The sequence below is a fragment of the Symphalangus syndactylus genome, chromosome 24 (assembly GCF_028878055.3).
Source record: "Symphalangus syndactylus isolate Jambi chromosome 24, NHGRI_mSymSyn1-v2.1_pri, whole genome shotgun sequence".
Lineage (NCBI taxonomy): Eukaryota > Metazoa > Chordata > Mammalia > Primates > Hylobatidae > Symphalangus > Symphalangus syndactylus.
In genome coordinates, this window is record NC_072446.2 from 17023318 (window position 1) to 17043941 (window position 20624).

At 37.8% G+C, this 20624-nt stretch overlaps 1 long non-coding RNA gene across 1 annotated transcript in view; it reads right to left on the reverse strand.

The window, feature by feature from the left end:
• Positions 1–20374, reverse strand: part of LOC134735855 (uncharacterized) — a 168242-nt gene extending 147868 nt beyond the window's left edge. The window contains exon 1 of the long non-coding RNA XR_010119392.1: positions 20333–20374. This is a non-coding gene — a long non-coding RNA (uncharacterized lncRNA). The remainder of the gene's footprint in view (positions 1–20332) is intronic.
• Between the last annotated feature and the right edge of the window lie 250 nt (positions 20375–20624).

Genomic DNA, 20624 nt, shown 5'->3' on the forward strand with positions numbered 1-20624 from the left:
AATTCACCTCTTTTATCAAAGTAGTTTTCTTTGCAAAGATAGCACCTTCCTTATGAGGGATTTGAGGCTAGCTGTGTGAGTACAGCCAACCTGATTTGCTATTCTGTATTTCCTCCTTAGAGCAAAGTGGGTTTGGATAATTAACCTCTCCTAGATTTCCTTTCCCTTTAAGCAAATGTTAACAATGACTTTTTAAGGAATGTTTTGAGAATTAGTCACGCAGGTCATAAAGACTCAAACACAAGGCTTTGGCACAATATTGACAGTTTCTGCTATTTTACTAAGATAACTTCTCTGTTATTCCTCTTCCTTGAGTGTTTCTCAACTTCTCCCCTTCTGACATTGGGGGCCAGGCCATTCCTGTTGTCCTGTGCACTATGGGATGTTGATGGTATCCTTAGCCTGTCCCCACCCGACGCCACTAACACCTCTCCCTACTCATTTGTGACAACCAAAAATGTCTTCAGACACTGTCTAATGGTCCTTGGGAGGAAAACTATTTCTGACTGAAAACCACTGCTTTAAAAAGAGAAATTCTATCAATTTTTGACGTGTGTATATACATATGTTTATATGCATGTAAGTATGTGTGTGTTTATGGGTTGTCAAAAAAGGGTGACTTCTAATTTTGTCTTTAAATTGTTTTCAACAAATGTAATAGGATTCATGCCTTGTAGGTCCTCTTTTTTATTTCACATTTTCTTTTATGAAAGGCTGCATGGGCCTTACTTGGTTTCTTAACCTCACAGTGCTGTCTCTACAGAGACACTGATCACATGCCCCTTCTCCACCAAAAAGCACCATATTTCATGTTCGGCTCTATTCCCACTACTGACTGACAGTCTGCTCTTGAATTTCAACAAAGGGCAGCAGCTGATGTGGTCAGAAAGTTTTCAGAGTCATTTAAATAACAATTTTGTAGGTCCCAGATTGTTTTACATGGGTCAATATATCCATCGTCTGTAAGTCATTTTAATCAAGAAGAAAATTGGACATGTCTCAAATTCTACAACCCAAGACCATATGGTGGGACCTCTAAAGTGCATCCTAGTTCTAAAATTCCCAATATTTATAGTCATAGCCACAACTTCCCTACCCCTTCCTCTCTCCCATAGCACCTTCCTGTCTTCCACTCTGCTGGACCCCGAGATCTCTAAAATACTCAAAAACATCCTCTGTGTCAAAGAGGTAGAAACGATCTAGGAGGCAGGGAATTTCTTCAGTTCAAAGCCAGATCTTCCCCTCCCCCCCCCCTTTTTTTTTTTTTTTTTTTTTTTTTTTAAGATGGAGTCTCACTCTGTGGCCCAGGCTGGAGTGCAATGGCACAATTTTGGCTCACTGTAACCTCTGTCTCCCGGGTTCAAGTGAATCTCCTGCCTCAGCCTCCCGAGTAACTGGAACTACAGGTGCACGCCACCATGCTTGGCTAATTTTTATATTTTTAATAGAGCTGGGGTTTCACCATGTTGGCCAGGCTGGTCTTGAACTTCTGACCTCAGGTGATCCTCCCACCTCAGCCTCCCAAAGTGCTGGAATCATAGCCATGAGCCACTGCAGCCAGGCTTAAAGCCAGATCTTTCTCTTTTAATTTTATAGCACATTTTAATTTGAAAATATTTTTCTTATACCCATCTCTAAATTTTATATTTCCCTCAAGTTCCTCAAATTTTTCCTCCTGCCTTCTAAGGTGGATGGCTCTCTCTCCTTGTCTCTTCCTCCTCTGTCTCTCCCCATCCCCTTCTCTTCCTTTCCCTCCTGGTTTTCCTCAGTCTCTCTCTCTCCTGCTATCCGAGCACACATTCATAAGCCTTCTACCATTTTTTGTCCTTGTTACCTATGGCAGGCACTGTGGACTATGCTTCCAAATTAAACGTAGTGCTGCAGATGTTGTAGCTTATGAGGTTTAGGGCAACAATTTATCTTTTCTTCCCCCCACCTGCTGTTGTCAGTGCTGCCCTCCAATTCTCCACCCTTCAAAATTAGGGACAGAGAGGATGAGCAGCTGCTTTTCCTGCTGCTCTGAATAATTCATGCCAGTTTAGCTTCAGCTTGGTAATATCATTGGCCTTGTTTAATACCAAGGGGAAGGACGGGCCTCTTGAGATTTCTCAAAAGTGTGAATTTTCAAAGAATAATATTTTTTTCACCTCCAGATTGTTCAATATTTTGCTCCAAAAATAAAATACAATGTCAATGGAACATAAATTCTTTCCAAAACTCTTCCTGAATATGAAATTAATTGAGCATGTTACTTATCTTTCATTTGGGAACTATGTTATCCAGTCCATAACATATATTAGATATTTTCTATGCTACAGGTGCTGTGTTGGGCACCGGAGGGCTGGTAAAAACAAGTGGATCCCACCCTCAGTGAGCTTATGCGCTAGAGGAAGAGATAGACATTTATCAAGATAACTACTCAATTACCACTTAAAAGACTATGTGCATCCCCAGGTAAAACAGGGGCACTCACTATATTAATTTATTCTACAAATACTTATAATCAAAAGCTATGTACCAGACACCCCTAGATGCTCAAAAGCAGCAATGAGTGAGCAGGAAAGACAAAATGTTTGCCTCTATGGACCTATAGTCAAGTACAGGATCCAGACCTTAATCAAATATTCACATGTACATAAGATCGCGATGAGTTCAATGAAAGAAAGTCTCCCAGCGTATTTTCTGGATGTTCACATATATCCATTTATCCACTCATTCAGGCAGTGTTTACTCATTTCCTTCTCGGTGCTAGGCACTTGGATTTTATAGTCAGCTAAGTTAGATGTGTTCTCTGTTCTCATGTAACTGCAGTCTAGTGAAGGAGTGAGTAAAGAAGCAAAGATATACATGCTTCAATATTTACAATCAAGATTTTTGTGGGTCTAGGTTACAAATAGGCAATATGCTAGGCTTTTTACATGAATTATCTTATTTAGTGCTTATAACTACACCTGTGTTATGACTAATTTTTTTTTAACACATGTAAAACCCGAGTCTGGGAGTTACAGGGATGTTTTCAAGACACAGTCTGATCAAGCCACATGCAGGCACCACCATTCATGGCTTTCTACTACTTGAGGATAAAACTCAATCTCTTACCTGCTTATAAGGACTAGTATGAGCTGCCCTTGTGTTGAAAGAGACTGGCAGGGTGAGGAAGAGACTACTGATCATATATACAAGGCTAAGACTGAATGCAAAGACATATTTCTGACCTTAAATGAACACTTTGACATACATAATTCTGTGCCTGCAAAAAAAAAAAGTCTATTCAGCCCTAAAAGCCCATGAAGCTTCAGCTTCATTCTAGTTTACTATGACTTAATTCTGTGCCAGGCCTTAAGTCCAAATTGGCTTGATCTTTAAGGGCTGCTTACTGTTTATTTTATACCTCTCCTCAGTCCTGGCACAGTAACCAGGCTGAACAATAAGTGGGAGTATTTACAAAACCACCTCATAGGAAGTAAATTGTGAAAGCATTTCTATCCACACATCCAGAGGAGATAGCTTGACCTGTCTCAGAAGCAATTGGATAATACTCGCAAAACTGCCAAATTAGAATGAAGGCTGATATGTCCAATCTGTATCACCCTCAGGCAATTTCCATTGAAAAGAATAATTATATTTTTCATAAGTTAACCAGCTCCCAAGCCTGGAAGAACAGGGTTTGCAAGAACAGGATGCAAGTCTTCCAGAATTGCCACGAGGGCTGCACCTGTGAGATGATAATTATATCCTAACACTCTATATGTCCACCTCAGTCATCAGGCAGTTCCTCTTGTGCATTATGTGCTAATAAATATGGATTTTAATGAATTAATCATAGCATTGCTTTAGGACTTGAATGCATTGGTTTTATTGAATATTGTGTGTTAAAATACCTGGCACTAATATGCCTGGTACTAAAAATGTCCATTCTTCATTTCTTTGCAAATAAAGGTAATAGATTCACACCATTTCTAATCAGATGTGCTTTTTTTTCCATTTAATAGTAAGGGATGATTTTTTAATGAAATGACTAAAACTCTTTGCCCATGCAATTTACCTAGATAAACGGTTATATTTGGGTACATAGAGAAGCTGAGTAACCATGTTGCCATTAACATCATTTTCTACCAGTGGACTCATTAAGTTTAATGGCAAAAATAGGTAACCAAACTGAAGGTCACACTGTTCCAGCCTGTTTTGTGCAGGGATGTGACCACTGCATGCCAGATAATTTTCAAGGGAATCTAATTATGTAGATATTTATAGGATGTCTGTGTATTGTTAAATATTGGCCAGAAAAATTTAAAGTAACAACCAACCTTCTGCATCTGGCTAAAATGTAATAGAAACTGGATTCACTATACCCCCTTGAAACAACAACAACAACAACAACAACAACAAAACCTAGACAGATAATACTTCATGCAATATTTTTCAAAGCATTGGGCATGCTTAACGAATAGTGATCCCCAAAAGGCAGGAACATGGAAAATCCGTTAAAGAAAAAGTGATAAATTTGACTTCAAAATTAAAAACTTCTGCTCTTCAAAAGACTATATGAAGAAAACAAAACAACTGGCACCTATCTGATAAAGTACGTGTGTCCAAAACATATAAAGAACTCTTCAAACTCAGTAAGAAAGAACTCGACAGACAAAAGATTTGAACAGATTTCACCAAAGATCTACAGGTGGTAAATTAGCACATCAAAGGATGTTCAATATTATTATTATTAATGTGAATTAAAACCCCAATGAGTACCACTACAACCTATTACAATAGTTGAAGTTTAAAAATTGGCAATACCAAACAATATGTGAAGGAATTAGAACACTAATAAAATGATGATTAGAAATTAGAAGGTCACAACCACTTTGGAAACACAGTTTAAAGGTTTCTTAAAAGCCTAAATATACCTATCATATGATCTAGCCATTCTACTCTTAGGTATTTACCTAAGAGAGAAGAATGTACACGTTTTCTCTCTTAGGTAATGCTATTCTGTACGGCCTGTGGAACCATGAGCCAATTAAACCTCTTTTCATACAAACATTTGTACACAAATAAATATTCAGAGAAACAATTTGCAGTAGTCAAGTAATAGAAATAACCCACATATCCATCAATAGGTATGGTAAACAAATTGTGGTATATCTATACAATGATATACTACTCAGTAATAAACAGAAATGAACTATTAATATCTGCTAAAACCTATGGATCACAACATAATTATATTCCGTGAAAGAGAACAAAAAATAATACATCCTGTATGATGCAATTTTTATAAACCTTTAGAGAGAAATAACCTACAGTGATGGGAAACAGACTGAGGGTTGCTTAGGGATGGGAGTAGAAAAGAGAGGTAGGAGAGAGCTAATACAGAGAGGCATGAGGATACATTTGGAGGTGATTGATATGTTCACTATCCTGACTGTGGTGATGACTTTGCAGGCATACACATACACAGAATTCTATCAAATTCTACTTTTTAAATATATCTGGCAATGAATGTTAATTACACCTCAATAAAAAATGTTATAAAACAGAAACATGAGTAAAAGACAAAAACAAAACACCATTCTAGCACTGATCCCTGGGGCTGTGAGTTTGCAAATTCTGACATCTATGTATATGACTTGCTTTTAGGGTAATACACAAATACATACACTAAAATGCAAAACAGAATGCTTGCTAATTGGAGGCTCTTTTGTTTGATTCTTTCAAGCAATACAGGTATCATTTCTAACTCTTTGTTGAACGGTCCAGACCAAGTTTCCCCTTTGTGAATGGTGTGATGGCCTCTTTTCAAGGTTTATGATTAAAGTCCAGAATCTCTCAATAGCAAATGATAGCATGCTAGGCAGAATTCGTTTTTCTTTTGATGTTCACAAATAATTCCTATTCATAGTAGTAGGAATTATGGGCTTAATAGTGTCCCGAATCTGCCGATGCAGTCCCTTTTTTAACATGACTTTTCCTTGTAGAAGAAATGCCTCCATTGATACTGTGCTTTTGTTCGCTAAAGGAGCACAGAAGAACATCTTTCTGAAAGATTTCACAACACTTAAAAAAAATGAAGACTGCTCAGAGTGTTTTTTATAAATGTAGCGGTAGAAAGTCATTTAAAACAGTAATTTATAATCTATGGATTGAACGAACTGGACTTGGCAGAGTGTGAACAGAAAATAATTTTATTCTTTTTTTCTTCTGCTCCTTCAAACTCATTTTCTGTGCTATCCCCTTTTCTATCCTGGATTAAGTCTTTTGCAAAACACGTCATTTTTTAATGTTCCTTCAATTAGAAGAAGAGTCATTTTGGTAAATAAAAAGTTCCATCCTTGCTATAGTAAACCGCCAGTCCTTCAGCTATCTTAACTCTTCCCTCTCTCCATTCGCTTGTAGACTGGGTTCTTCCTTCTTCCTCCTTAGTGTCCCTTCCTCCTCACCAGCAGCTACGTATGGTTGCTATAGGGTTGGGTGCACGGAGGAGAGAGGAGTAATAAGAAAAATAAAGGTCTTGCCAGAGTGGAACCATCTTAAGTTTCTACTGCTTATTTAATTTTTTTATTCTACCTCATACATTTAATTATAAAAGACACTGAGGAAAGTCTTCATTTTTTTTTTTTTTTTTTTTTGAGTATTGTGAAATCTTCGGAAAGGTGTCTTGTGCACTCCTTTGGTGAACAAAAGCACAATGTCAGTGAAGGAACTGTTGTCATCTGGCTTTGGACCATCTCACCCGAGTGGAGGGCCATTTCTAGGGTATTCTTAAATCTCTTAGAGGGGTCCTTCTGGAGTGTCCAAACTTGTTCACTTGACAAGAACAATGCCTTCTCTGTCAGCATCTGGACTTTTCCTCTGTGGACACTGTTCCTCTTGGCTGGGTCTATTTTTTATTTTTTATTTTTATTTTTTGAGACGAAGTCTCGCTCTGTTGCCCAGGCTGGAGTGCAGTGGCGCGATCTCGGCTCACTGCAAGCTCCGCCTCCCGGGTTCACGCCATTCTCCTGCCTCACTGGCTGGGTTTCTTCTAAGACAGCCCTGGAACAGCTCCCTTCAAGCATGGCAGGCGATGTCTGGTCCACACTCTCTTGCTCTACGTTTAATGAAGGTACAGTCAGCTTGCAATGCAGCTTGTTCTCTTTGCTCTGTTACCCTCTCCTTTCCTCTTTAGATTCTTCCATTGAACATCAGATACCAACTCCTGTGTTCCCCAAACTTAAGGAGGTTATAGGTCTAGTTCCCAAAATGGTCCTTTTAAGAAAATCTTCGTCTCAGTTGGCTGAAGGTAAAAAAGACGCACCTTATCTTAGTTTTCCATCGTGGTGTGCGGTTATAAAATACACAGCGCAGCTACTGCTCTCCCTCCAATAGCCCGATCTACCGGCCCTTCATGTAGCTGGAATCTTACACAAATAATATGTGAGCAATGAACTACCTCTGGCAGAACCTCCAGGGTCCTAATGTCTGCACAGCTGGTGAGAACTTTACTTAGAATAGGATTCTTATCATAAGGACTCCTCTTGTCCTGTTCTAAGCTTTGGAAAACGACCAAAAGGCAGCAGAAGGCAACCTTAGAAGTCATACTTAACTACACAAGAATCCACAGAAAAAGTGGTACAAAAAAGAATAATAGTCACAACTAGTCAGTGTCTTTATTTCTCTTTGCCCTACTCTCCAATCACCCAATGATGACATTATACTCCAACTTTCAACTCAAAATTAGTTTTATGAAAATCTAGTTTATAAGAAGTTTTGAACCTTTTCTTACATTACCATTAATGAAAATTGGTAAAAACATGGCCTGGAATAACTTAAGCTTAGAATTTAAATGAATGTAATCTCATCTTCAGTTGTCAACAACATGCAAGTGAGGTATTTAAATCATCTCAGATTTTCTATGTTAAAATATCCAAATTTTAAGAGGAAAGTAGGTGGGTGGTATTGTGCTGTTTCTGTTTAATTTAAATTAAATAATTGGCCAAATTACCATTTCTTAAAAGACTCAGGGAGCTTAATCTGGATTCAATTTTCACTGCCTATTTAATAAGGCACATGTTCCAAGAACACGGGACTAGACTGGGTACTTGCTGAACTGCCAGCTCTTTATACTAACTGTACCAGTCCATTCTTGCACTGCCATAAAGAAATACCCAAGACTGGGTAATTTATAAAGAAAAGGTTTAATTGGCTCATGGTTCCACAGGCTGTACAGAAAGCATGGCTGGGGAAGCCTCAGGAAATTTACAATCACAGCGAAAGGCGAATGGTAAGCAGGTACGTCTCATATGACTGGAGCAGGAGAGAGAGGAGCAGTGTCACTTTTAAACAACCAGAACTTCTGAGAACTATATCATGAAACAGCACTACATGGATAGTGCTAAATCATTGGAAACTGCCCCCATGATCCAATCACCTCCCACCAGGCCCCAACTCCAACATTGGGGATTATGATTGGACATGAGATTTGGGTGGAGACACAGAGCCAAATCATATTATCACCTTATGATTACATCTTTGTGATATGGTTTGGCTGTGTCTCCACTCAAATCTCATCTTGAATTATAGTTCCCATAATCCCCACATGTCATGGAAAGGACCTGGTGGGAGGTAATTGAATCATGGGGGCAGTTACGCCCATGCTGTTCTTCTGATAGTAAGTTCTCATGAGATCTGATGGTTTTATAAGGGGCTTTCCCCTCTTTGCTCGGCACTCATTCTCTCTCTTGCTGTCCTGTGAAGAGGTGCCTTCTGCCATGATTCCAAGTTTCCTAAGGCCTCCCCAGCCACGCGGAACTGAGTCAATTAAACCTCTTTTATTAATTACCCAGTCTTCCGCAGTTCTTTATAGCAGTGTGAGAATAGACTAATACACCTGTTTATTTTTTAAGTGACATATTCAGTTTAGAGAACTACTCTCAACGGCTTAGCTGGTATCTGTCCAGACTTCCTTCATTTATACACAGACAGACCTGTACACACACACACGTATAAATACATATAAACATGCGCTGGTACACACATAAGCACATACAGTGCTTGTTTTCTTTTTAAAATAAAGGACTACTCTAATTTTGCAACTGGCTATCTGGTTTTTGTTTTGTTATATTCTTTCCCCCTCACTCCATAAATCATGGCCCTCCTTTGGCATAGGTGTGTATCATCTGTGTTCCCCTTTAATATGACTAATCTCGCTAATATTTATTAATTTATTTACTCATTCTATTCTTGTTGGTCTTTTGGGCATTTTGTAGGTTTTTACAATGCTGCCATAAATGTAAGATTTAAAATATGTATGTGACATATCTTCTAGGGTTATCATCACCTTTGCTTTTATTTTGATACTTTAAAAAAACATGTAATCTAGACAATAATTAAGAATAACGATGATTTCAAGAGTGAAGAAAGGGGACTGTATCAGAAGAGGAAGTTTTTGTCATATCTTTGGTCATGATCAAGCAAGAGAAATAGAGTGAATATAACCAAAATGCTCTCCCAAGGGGAGTAATATGTCTGCCCTTTGCTCAGACTTATCTGGAGACATCGCATTGTAAGTACCAGATGGCCTATAATACTTTGGATTTATTTTATCATTTTGAAAGGTTAGAAAGAATCAGACATTCAGGCTGTTCCTCTGCTGGACACAGAGGATGTTACAAACTTTCCATGGTCCCAGTGAGGGCCAACTGACCTTCGGTCCCTCTGAAAGTCCTAGAGAGATTATCTTTGTCTTTGGGAAAGGGCCAGTTTGCCTTCTGTCTATGCTCATTTTGGGAAATATACTCATTAATCCAGACACAGTTCTCAAGCAAATGGAACGAGCAAAAAGGGACCACCAGATTGATGGTAATAAGAATCTTCCATGTCTATAGATAAGATAAAGGGGATTACATTATCTACATGTATACATTAAATGTTCATTTTTCATATAAATAGGTCTATTTAATAAGTAATGGCACTGTAGTCCATTAAGTTTTGTGGCGAATACATCCCTCCTCCCTCTGAACCTTGTTTAAGTAAAAACATTTGGTTGGATAATGTGACCAATGTACCTTAGGGTAGCAATTTATGGTACACTCTCATCAGAAATTGCTTCCAAATGTCTCATATCTGTATTTGAAATTCTGCAGGCAACAATTTTCCTAAATCTCACACATGGAGCTATGTGGCAGATTGCTTCAACTGACTTTATCAAGGAGCAAATAAAGAGTACATGGGTAAAATGGAGGAAAACCAAATAGAAATAATATGAGTATCAATTTTTACAAGGTTATTACATGTAATTTTACACTAAACATTTTTAATTAGCCTATTTTAAGTCACATTTATTGGTTAATTTTATCCCAAGAATATTGGCTAGGTCTATGCTTTTTAAAATAAATGTATACAAATATTATATAGATGTCTTTGGATTTCCTGTTCCTTCTTTCTTGATTCCCATAAATCACGTTTATGAGGCTACGTCGGGCTCAGCATTTGGTTATTAGTCAAATTCACTTGCTCCTGTTAAAAAGGACAGTTCTGGGTCAATTGGCAAATTTAGAATACGGATTGCTTTGAGATTCTAGTTTTGTATTAATGTTAAATGCCTTAAATGTAATATTGTGTCATGGTGATGCTCTAAATGGCACTGTTCTTAGCAAACACATGCTGAAGGATTTCGAAGGGTCAAGATGCCTGTAACTCTTAATTGGTTCAGAACAAAATTGGGATAGAGACATACAGAAGAGGGCAAAGTGTTAGCAATTGGTTAAGCAAAGTGGAGGAAATATGGGAGTTCATTATACCATTTTTGCAGCTTTTCTGTAGATTTGAGAAGTTTTCAAAATAAACAGTTAAGAAAAACAAAATCACTTCCTCAGAGAGGCTGTCCCAACTGGGGCTTATGTTGGGAAATAATGCCATTGCTGCTGTATGTATTCTAAGAATCTAACATTGTCATTATGATTATTTATAACTTTAACAGCTTTACCTTCTGGATATAATTCAAGTAGACTATTTTAATCATGAATACATCCTAATTGCCTATAATGATAAAAGATGCTCCAAGAGTATTTTTGGAAAATCTGAATAAATGGCAGACACATATTAGTTACCCAAAATGTTTCCAAGATTTCTGTCCTTACAATGATTGTCACATCTCAGGAAATGCAAACACTTTAATGTGTACATATAAGATGTTTCATTTCAACACATATACACATAACACTAATTCACATGTATAAACACGACTGAGAGTATGGTGCATCATAGAATCCAATTTATTTTTAAATTCACCCACTGTTTTGGATTATCCATGCTATTGATCTCATTAATTGGCAAAAGAAAAAAATAATTACCTGAATTTCCTTTAACAGGCGCATTAAAAACCAACATTTAAAAATATCATTGATATAACCATTGGAACACTGAGGCAGTGCTACTAAATATTTACAAATTTTATGAAAAATTTTAGAAAATTTATACATGTTTAGAAAAGATTTCTGCTCAAAGCAAGCAGATGTTTGAAACATGTTTCTCTTTGTCTAATACAAAAGACTAGCAGCATGTCATTTATCTATGCCTTTTATCGGACAACTTGTGGCCAATGTTCAACCTCTTTCTTCCTAATCTTAGCTAATTTTCCAGCATGAATTGTACAGTTGAATCCGATTTGTGTTTATTTTATTTTGAATATTTCTAACTTTCCTTTGGACAAGGAATATTTATTCACCAAGGAATAACAGTTGCAAATGTTAATGTCCAATGTTAGTTATCAAGTCCACCTTAAACAACACATGGGGTACATACTTTTATGCTTTGGAGTGTTTTGATTTTTGTTGGGCAAAACAGGCATCTGGCACATCAAAGAAAATAATCCCGGTAAATCAAAAGGATCCTTCAACCCAAAATAATGAGCTTCATGTGTGTAGCTCAGTTTTTCGTTAATTGCTCTTAATTTATTCAGCTGAAATACCTTACAGTTTTCCATGATTAAAGGGCATGATGTTTGACTTGTCATTAAATTAGTTTGATATTGATACAAATGAGCAATAAAGTATCTTCATGATTGCTTCCTGAATAATATGAATGTATTTTCTTTTGTTACTTGCTCAATAAAGAATGAAAGATACCTAATCTTTGGGTTTTGAAACAAATCTTTTGCAGTTCAAAAATGAAGGAAAGGGGGAATTAATCAGCAAAGAATGCATTTCCACAAAGAAATTAATAAGCTTCCACTGGTAATGAAGCTTATTTATTGCAATGCAAAATGAATAATGGTAGGCATTTCCATTTCCATCTTAAACCTGATAGAAATATTTTGGAGGCTGAAGCAAGAGGATTGGTTTGAGGCCAAGAGTGAAGACCAGCCGGGGCAACAGAGAGAGACCCTATCTCTACCAAAAAAAAAATAATAACAAAAGAAAAAATAATCAGCCAGGTGTAGTGGCTCATGCCTGTAGTCCTAGCTACTTGGGAGGCTGAGACAGGAAGATTGCTTAAGCCCAGGAGTTTGAGGCTGCAGTGAGCTATGATGACACCACTACTCCAATCTGGGCAACAGAGTAAGACCTTGTCTCTAACCACCGCCAACCCACCTCCACACACAAATCTGACAAATCTCCATCAAAAATGAAAACTATCAGCTAAAACGATACACAAGAAACTCTGTATTGAGCAGTGAGTGGCCCAATCTACAGTATCACATTTACTAAGTCTGCTATTACCTATAAGTGTGTGTATTAGAAGATATACAAAAAGTTATTTTGCTGTATGATTTTAAAAAATTAAAGAGAAAATATATGAAAATATATACCATTATTAGGCATGTCTCAGACAAAAATAACTTACCTTTACTAAAATTTTGCCCATATCCTTAAGCTATAGAAAAACCTATTTGTCAGCATGCAATTCAGGGCTTATAATAGTTGTTTTTTTCCCTATAGAATAAGAAAGACACCTTGAAAGGAGAACAGCTGGTAGCCTCTAAATGTTGATGTCTTGCCCCTGAAAACACTGAATGAGATGCTTCCATTCTCTTTTCTTCGGTGAATTTTCCATGTTTCTAAGAGATGAGTTAGTAGCCCCTTATGGAGAACATATTTAGGATTTCATACCTGACTACACCAATTCATACCCCTTTATTCCATGATCCCTCTCTCCCTTTATTTCTGACCACATCTTTTTAACTTTTACATGATTGTCAATCTTTTTGTGTTTCTGGTTACCTTTACTTATCTTGTCATAGGAAATCTAAGTTAAAACTGTCCAATAGAAATTAGATGCAAGAGCCGGCTGCAGTGGCTCATGCCTGTAATCCCAGCACGTTGGGAGGCAGAGGCCAGCAGATCACCCAAGGTCAGGAGTTTGAGGCCAGCCTGACCAACATGGTGAAACCCTGTCTCTATTGAAAATACAAAATTAGCCGCACGTGGTGGCGCATGTCTGTAATCCCAACTACTCGGGAGGCTGAGGCACAAGAATCACTTGAACCCAGGAGATGGAGGTTGCAATGAGCCAAGATGGCACCATTGCACTCCAGCCTGAGCAACAACAACAAAACTGTCTCAAAAAAAAAAAAAAAAAAGAAGAAATTAGATGTGAGCCACAGATGTTACTTAAATTTTCTGGTAGTTGCATTTTTTAAACAAGTAAAATGTAGAAACTAATTTTAATATATTTTATTTAACCTAATACATCCCAAATATTGTCATTCCAAAATGTAATCAGAAATAAGAATTAATGATATTGTGCCTTTTTTTTTTTTTTTTTTTTTTTTTTTTTTTTTTTTAAGGTGGAGTCTCTGTCACCTAGGCTGGAATGCAGCAGCACAATCTCAGCTCACTGCAACCTCCACCTCCCAGGTTCAAGTGATTCTCCTGCCTCAGCCTCCCAAGTAGCTGGGATTACAGGCGCATGCCACCATGCCTGGCTAAATTTTGTATTTTTAGCGAAGACAGGGTTTTGCCATGTTGGTCAGGCTGATCTCAAACTTTTGGCCTCAAGTAATCTGCCGGCCTCAGCCTCTCAAAGTGCTGGGATTACAGGCGTAAGCCATAGCACCCAGCCAGATGCTAAGTCTTTGAAATTTGATGTGTACATTATACTTACAGCACATCTCAACTCAAACTAGCCACATTTCAAGAACTCAAAATCCCTGTGTGGCCTGTGGCTGCCACATTGGACAGTATGGCTCAAAGAGAAATACAGAGGGGACTAGAATTAACTTCAACTTAAGGGCTTGCAATTGCCCTCCATCAACCACCTAGAATGTGTTAACAGAGGCACCTAACATACAGGCCATAGATTTTAAATCTGGAAAATAAACAGCTCAGAGTAGATGGTATTAAGCATTTGTTCTAACTCTAAGACTATGATACCATTATACAATGAAGACACTTTTACTTTCTGGCTTCCTTGGGGTTGCTCTGAAAAACGATTCCCCATGGTTAAGTACATAACATTCCTGCTGTGACCCACCAGGGAGCAGCTACACAAATGTGTCCTGTAAAGAGCAGCATTCTTGCAAATCAGAGCCTGCAACTAGGTGGGCCTACCCTAGCGGCTTTTTTAAAAAAATTGGAAGCTCATATTTGAAGTCATTAAGTTTTGTTTTCATTTTTTCATAGCATCTTAATAAACATGACTTGCCTCTTTCAAATGCATTTACAAAGGTTTCTGACTGTTCAGTTTTACATGCCTTGGATTCTACTGAGTGTCTCCACAGAACTCAAAAAGTCCATTTTTGCCTGTCATGTTGTCTACATTTTAAGTGAATTCATCCTCAAAGTATCTTCCAAACACTGAAAATCTAGTCATGTTTGTGTGATTGTGTTGGATGTAGAAATTTCATTGTACTTACATAGGTCTTAACTATATTGCACAGTTTTAATATTTGGAGCCCCTGCTAATTTGCAAATAGTGATTGAAAAACTCAGCTAGCACAACTTCCCACAAATACCAGTGTTATCTTGGAAGATGCCCAGCATCTATTTCATTGAGTCTTCAATGAGGAAAGACAGGCTTAGAAGATTCAATAATTTGCTCAAAATCACCCAATCATTTACTGGTGAATTTAACACTGGAATGGAGATTTTCTTTCTGAAGAAATAAAGGACATTCTGAGCCACTGTATTATTGCACTTTACTGCATTTTGGGGCGATTTAGGAATGTGGACAGCCAGACTCAAGTTTATTCCTTTAGATCAGTGGTTCTGAAACCTGGCCTTATAGAATCATCTAAGGGGCTTTAAAAAAAATACTAATGCCCAGACCCCGCACAAGGTACCCAGACTACTGAATTAGAATCTCTAAGGTTCATTTGGTCTTGCGCGAGGCCTGGAGCCGAGTATTATTTCAAACCTCCCCGAATTTCTAATATTGCAAACCAAAGCTGGGAACTATTTCAGTCCAATGTAAAAATGAAACCTTAGCCTAAGGATTGGATATTTTTATTCTGCTCATTAAACGTATAGGCCTGCACAGGTAAAGGGAAGCGGATGGCTAAAAGAGTTGTGTGAATACGAATGTGTGCCAAATACTTATTTTTTAAACTAAAAATCTAAAAGTATGAGGACTCTCTCTGTGTGTGTGCGCATGTGTTGAAAATTTCAGTTTATTTTGTTTAAGCATTTGGTTTGTCTACAGACATAACCAAACAATTTCAGATGCTTCGTGGTACCTCTATGCTTAATTCCCATCCAATTTTTCCACTTCTTTTCCTAAGCAAGTTTCAGCACTCACTTCACACCCTTAATTAGGAATTACATTTACCTATGAGTAACTGAAAATCTAACTAATACACATTTTTAAGTAAATTTGCTGTACATTTTTCCCCCCTCACATAACAAGAAGCCCATGGTTAGTTCAGATTCCTTTACACTCTGCTTCATGCTGCTTGCCTCATGGTCACAAGATGACCACACTCCAGAGTCCTGTCCATGTTCCTAATTGATAAAAGAAAGGAACCACTGAGGATGTAGTCCCCATAGGAAGCAATGTTTCCATCTCCTTCTACCTGATTGGTCAGATCTGTATTACAGGCCATGCCTAGTTGAAAGGGATTCTGGGAAATGTAGTTCTTTTAAATGAGATATAATTTCACCATCACCACTAGCATCCCACTGCCCCCAAACAATAACTAGTGCTATTGCTAAGGAAAAGGAAGAAATCAGATATAAGGAAGACGACAGTGTATGTCATCACCTCATTTTGGTATTGTCATTTTATTCTACTACATGCCATCACTTGACACAATTGGTAATGGTATATTCATTTATTTACTTGTAAGTCTTTTTCTTTATTGTCAATATATTGCCCTTTGTCCCCATAGGATCTATGTCTGTTTTACCCACCAATGCCTACACACCACCTAGCATCCTGCTTGGTGTCTAGAAGAAATTTGACAAATACTGGTTCATCGAAAATGAAGTGAATAATATTGCCCAGGAGGAGAAGTAGGTAAGAACAAGAGGAAACAATATTTTTCTTATATTTAGGTATACTCTATTTAGTTAATTGATTTTTAAAATCAAAATATCTTTAGTGTGTTAATGCTACCAGTCTATAAAGGGTGTTTGTATTGTGTTTACTTTTAATATACGTTTTGGAGTAAGTTCTCAAATCCTGAATTACAAGGAAGATAAACTATACTATATAAATTAGGTAAAGTTTTCTTTACAGAGTTCATATAAAATTCAGAGCATTACATGAAAAATGTCATGAAACAGCATAAAATGTAATGAAATATTTAAAATACATACGCTATAATACCACTGAAGTGAAGTCTGCATAAACCAAACAATGTATATCAGTCATATTGAAACTAATTTTAAATATATTGACTCTAGAAACTGGTAGATGTTTCATCAAGGTATATAACTTGATTTCACATAAAGCTAAACATCACAAAAACCTTTATACACAGCTCTGTTGTTGTTGAGTCAGGCTGTCTGAAGCTTGCTGTGTGGATCACCCCTTTCTGGTACCTCCTACATCCCCTCAGCATTCCCTCCACTCTAATCTCTCTCTCTTGACCCTTTTCCAGATTGCAGGTCATCAGCTAATGCCTTAGAAGCTGGTAGGGAGTTGCACATGCATGCTCAGCAAAGACATGGGTAAAAGACAGACTTGGAAAAAATCAGGAAAGGCATTATACTCATGCTTATTGGAAAGATGGGTTTTAGCTTACTTTGCAGGGAGTATTGAAAAAAAATCACTCTGCCACATTGTGTCTTTTAGCAGCAATTTGAGACAGGTTTCTTTTCCCTTCCATCAGTTATTAAACAAAGAGAGCTCCAGGTGAGAGGCAGCCAATGCTTGCTGGCCATCCTGCAAAACCCTCAATTTTCCCTTTTACCCAAATAACCTTGGATAGAGCAAATATCCTGAGCACCAGTTGCATTCCTGATACTAAAGCTTAGAGTTCAGGTTTGTGGTGATGGTTAACTGAGATACTAGAGGAGATGAGCATTGTTTATTGTAAAACAAATACTCTTATAACGGATCATGCCACTCTCATGTTTAAACCTTCCAAAGGCTTCCCGTTGCTCTCCGAATAAAATCCAAATTTTTACTGACCCCTCTTCAAATCTCATTCAACCATCTCCCATTGAACCCAGCACACTTATCTTGTTCTTATTCCATCAGCTTCACTCTTATCACAGTCCTTTATATAGAAAGTTTTACCCCCAAATTATCCCACGTCCTATGTCATAATTTATACCTCAACCCAAAAGTCTTTTCAGAGAAGAATTATCTGACCATCTTCACTAACAGGTCTTCTTATCCAATTCCCTGCCGAGACTCTCCCTAACCAAACACCTTGATTGACGTTCTTCATAGCACTATATGAAATACTTTTGTTTGTTAAAAGCTTATGATCTGTTTTATCCACCTAACATGAAAGATCCAAAAAGGGAAAGACAACTTTGTGTACCTGGAACAGTGCATTGTAGAATTTAGGAAAAGTACATTAAATGAATAAAATTTGGGCATAATAAATGTACAACCAGTCTAGTTTAGTACACTCACATTCTCAATGAGCTAAAGAGTTCAGCCGGAGAACTTTGAGAACGATGCCCAAACAGTTTGCAAGTAAATACTGCTTACATATATAATGCCTGAGATGAAATGTAACCCGGATGTCAGCTGTGATCTCATTCATTCATATATTCATTTTTTAAAAAATGTGCCAGTTCCTAGACTAGGCAAAAACACATGATTGTGAGTTCACACTGGCTTCAGTCTTCCATTTCACACTTTGTGGACATGATGAAGACTCAATATTTTCTATGCATTCTGCACTGGGTAAGGAATGAGGCAGAGTGACCCCTGCTTCCAGAATTCCAATTTCTAGATGTGTGTCATTTTTTGCTCACAACCCATCCCCACATCCAGGATATTCACTTTCTTAATGACCATACATAAAAGCTCCCACAAGTTCAACATATTCATGAGTAAAGTAGACTTTCTTATGATGGGTTGGAATTACTTGAGGGGTAGAGAAGGAACTTTCGATGAAGTAGAAAACTTAAAAGTGAATATGCCTATTCTTAGAAAATCCTCATCCACCCCATACTGGCTCCCATCCTGCAGTCTCCCACAATCAATTTTTTTCTATTTCCCTCCCTTCCTGGATCTTCTGACTCTCTCCTCTTCACTTTTGGGGGAAACTCTCCATAATCTCTCGAGCAAAGCATTTCATATCTCACCTTGTTGCTTGAGAACCATTAGACAGGTTCTCAATATTTCACCCGACACTGCACATGGTTTTAAAAATAACTTTACAAATAAAGCAATATAGGCTGGGCATGGTGGCCCATGCCTGTAATCCTACCACTTTGGGAGTATCCACAATTCGGATGGAGGTCAGGAGTTCGAGACCAGCCTGGCCAACATGGTAAAACCCCGTCTCTACTAAAAATACAAAAATTAGCCGGGTTTGGTGGTGTGCCTGTAGTCCCAGCTATTCTGGAGGCTGAGGCAGGAGAATCCCTTGAACCTAGGAGGCAGAGGTTGCAGTTAGAAGAGATCACGCTACTGCACTCCAGCTTGGGTGACAGAGCGAGGCTCTAAAAAATAAATAAAGCAATATTCCCTCTAAGAGACAGTGTCCTCTATTACCCTATTAATAGTGTTTTCATTGTGTTACCCTCATGTACACCTTATGAAAGAATGAATGGCTAGGGAAAAGACTAGTAGCAAAGATATCAGGACATGAGGTTACTAATGATATGCCTAATGAAAATATTTTACATTAATAAAGATGATGAAAACATAATAATGGCAAAGTGAATGCTTTCTATGTGTCAGACACTGAATTAGGTTCTACACATGTATTACGTCATTCGATCCTGTTTGCCTCATCTGATAGGTACTATATTATCCCTATTTTATGGATGAAAATATAAGGCACAGATGGGTTAAATAACTTGACCATGATCACAAATCCCTACAGATGTTTGTGCTCGTCACTGCTCCAAAATTATGGTTTTCAAAAGCAGACGGGTCAGAGGAATTATTCTGATTCTCAATGAACTGAAATTATGAACAATGATGTCTTTCCTGAAGAGAAAGGAATAAGAGAAGTCCAGGCACAGAATCTGATGCAGAGATTCAAGGTCATTTTAACGATTAGAGGCCAGTGTTTACCACTGCTTAGTACATGGCAGACAGATAGATTATGTCAACCACTTTAAAAGCTTAATCACATTTTAACCCCCAACAGGTCTCTAAGGCCAGTGCTATTATACCTTATTTCACAAATGAATCTCTGACAGCTTACAACCCTTAGGTCACAAATCTGGTGAACAGCAGAGCTGGGCATCCACTCCAGGTGACAACAATTTCTAATCACTATCCTGTATGCTTCCCTTGATGCCTGGCTCTGAGTTAACCTGGGACAGAGTTAAGACATTTGACTCCTTGCTGTTATATCACTCCTTCCCAAAGTTACATGCACAGAACAGCTCACCCCTTCCTTTGAGTTACTGGTATACATTTCATATAATTTTATTCCTCTTTTATTAAAAAGTGAAAGCAATTTAAAAGAAAAGGCAGATATTGATAAAATCATTCTCATTAAGCAATATGTTTCCATTTTCATTGCATTTCAGAATCATTTAATGACAAACTCTGCAGGCTAGATGCAATAACTTGAGACTTTAACTTTTACTTCAGATTTTAAAACAGTATGGTGTCTTGGCAGATTCATAACAAATCTTTTCTGTAAAAGAATTTTTAGAAATGTCATCTGGCATTAGAAGCTTACTATTAGTTGTATTAGTTCATTTTCATACTGCTATAAAGAAACTGCCCAAGAATGGGCAATTTATGAAGGAAAAAGATTTAATTGACTCACAGTTCAGCATGGTTGGGAGGCCTCAGGAAACCTACAATCATGGAGGAAGGCAAAGAGGAAGCAAAGCACCTCCCTCATAGGGTCCAGGAAGGAGAAGTGTCGAGTAAAAGGGGAAGAGGCCCTTATAAAACCATCAGATCTCGTGAGAACTCACTCACTATTATGAGAACTGCATAGGGGATACCACCCCCCATGATTCAATTATCACCACCTGGTCTCTCCCTTGACATGTGGAGATTATGAGGATTATGGGGATTAAATTCAAGATGAGATTTAGGTGGGGAGACAAAGC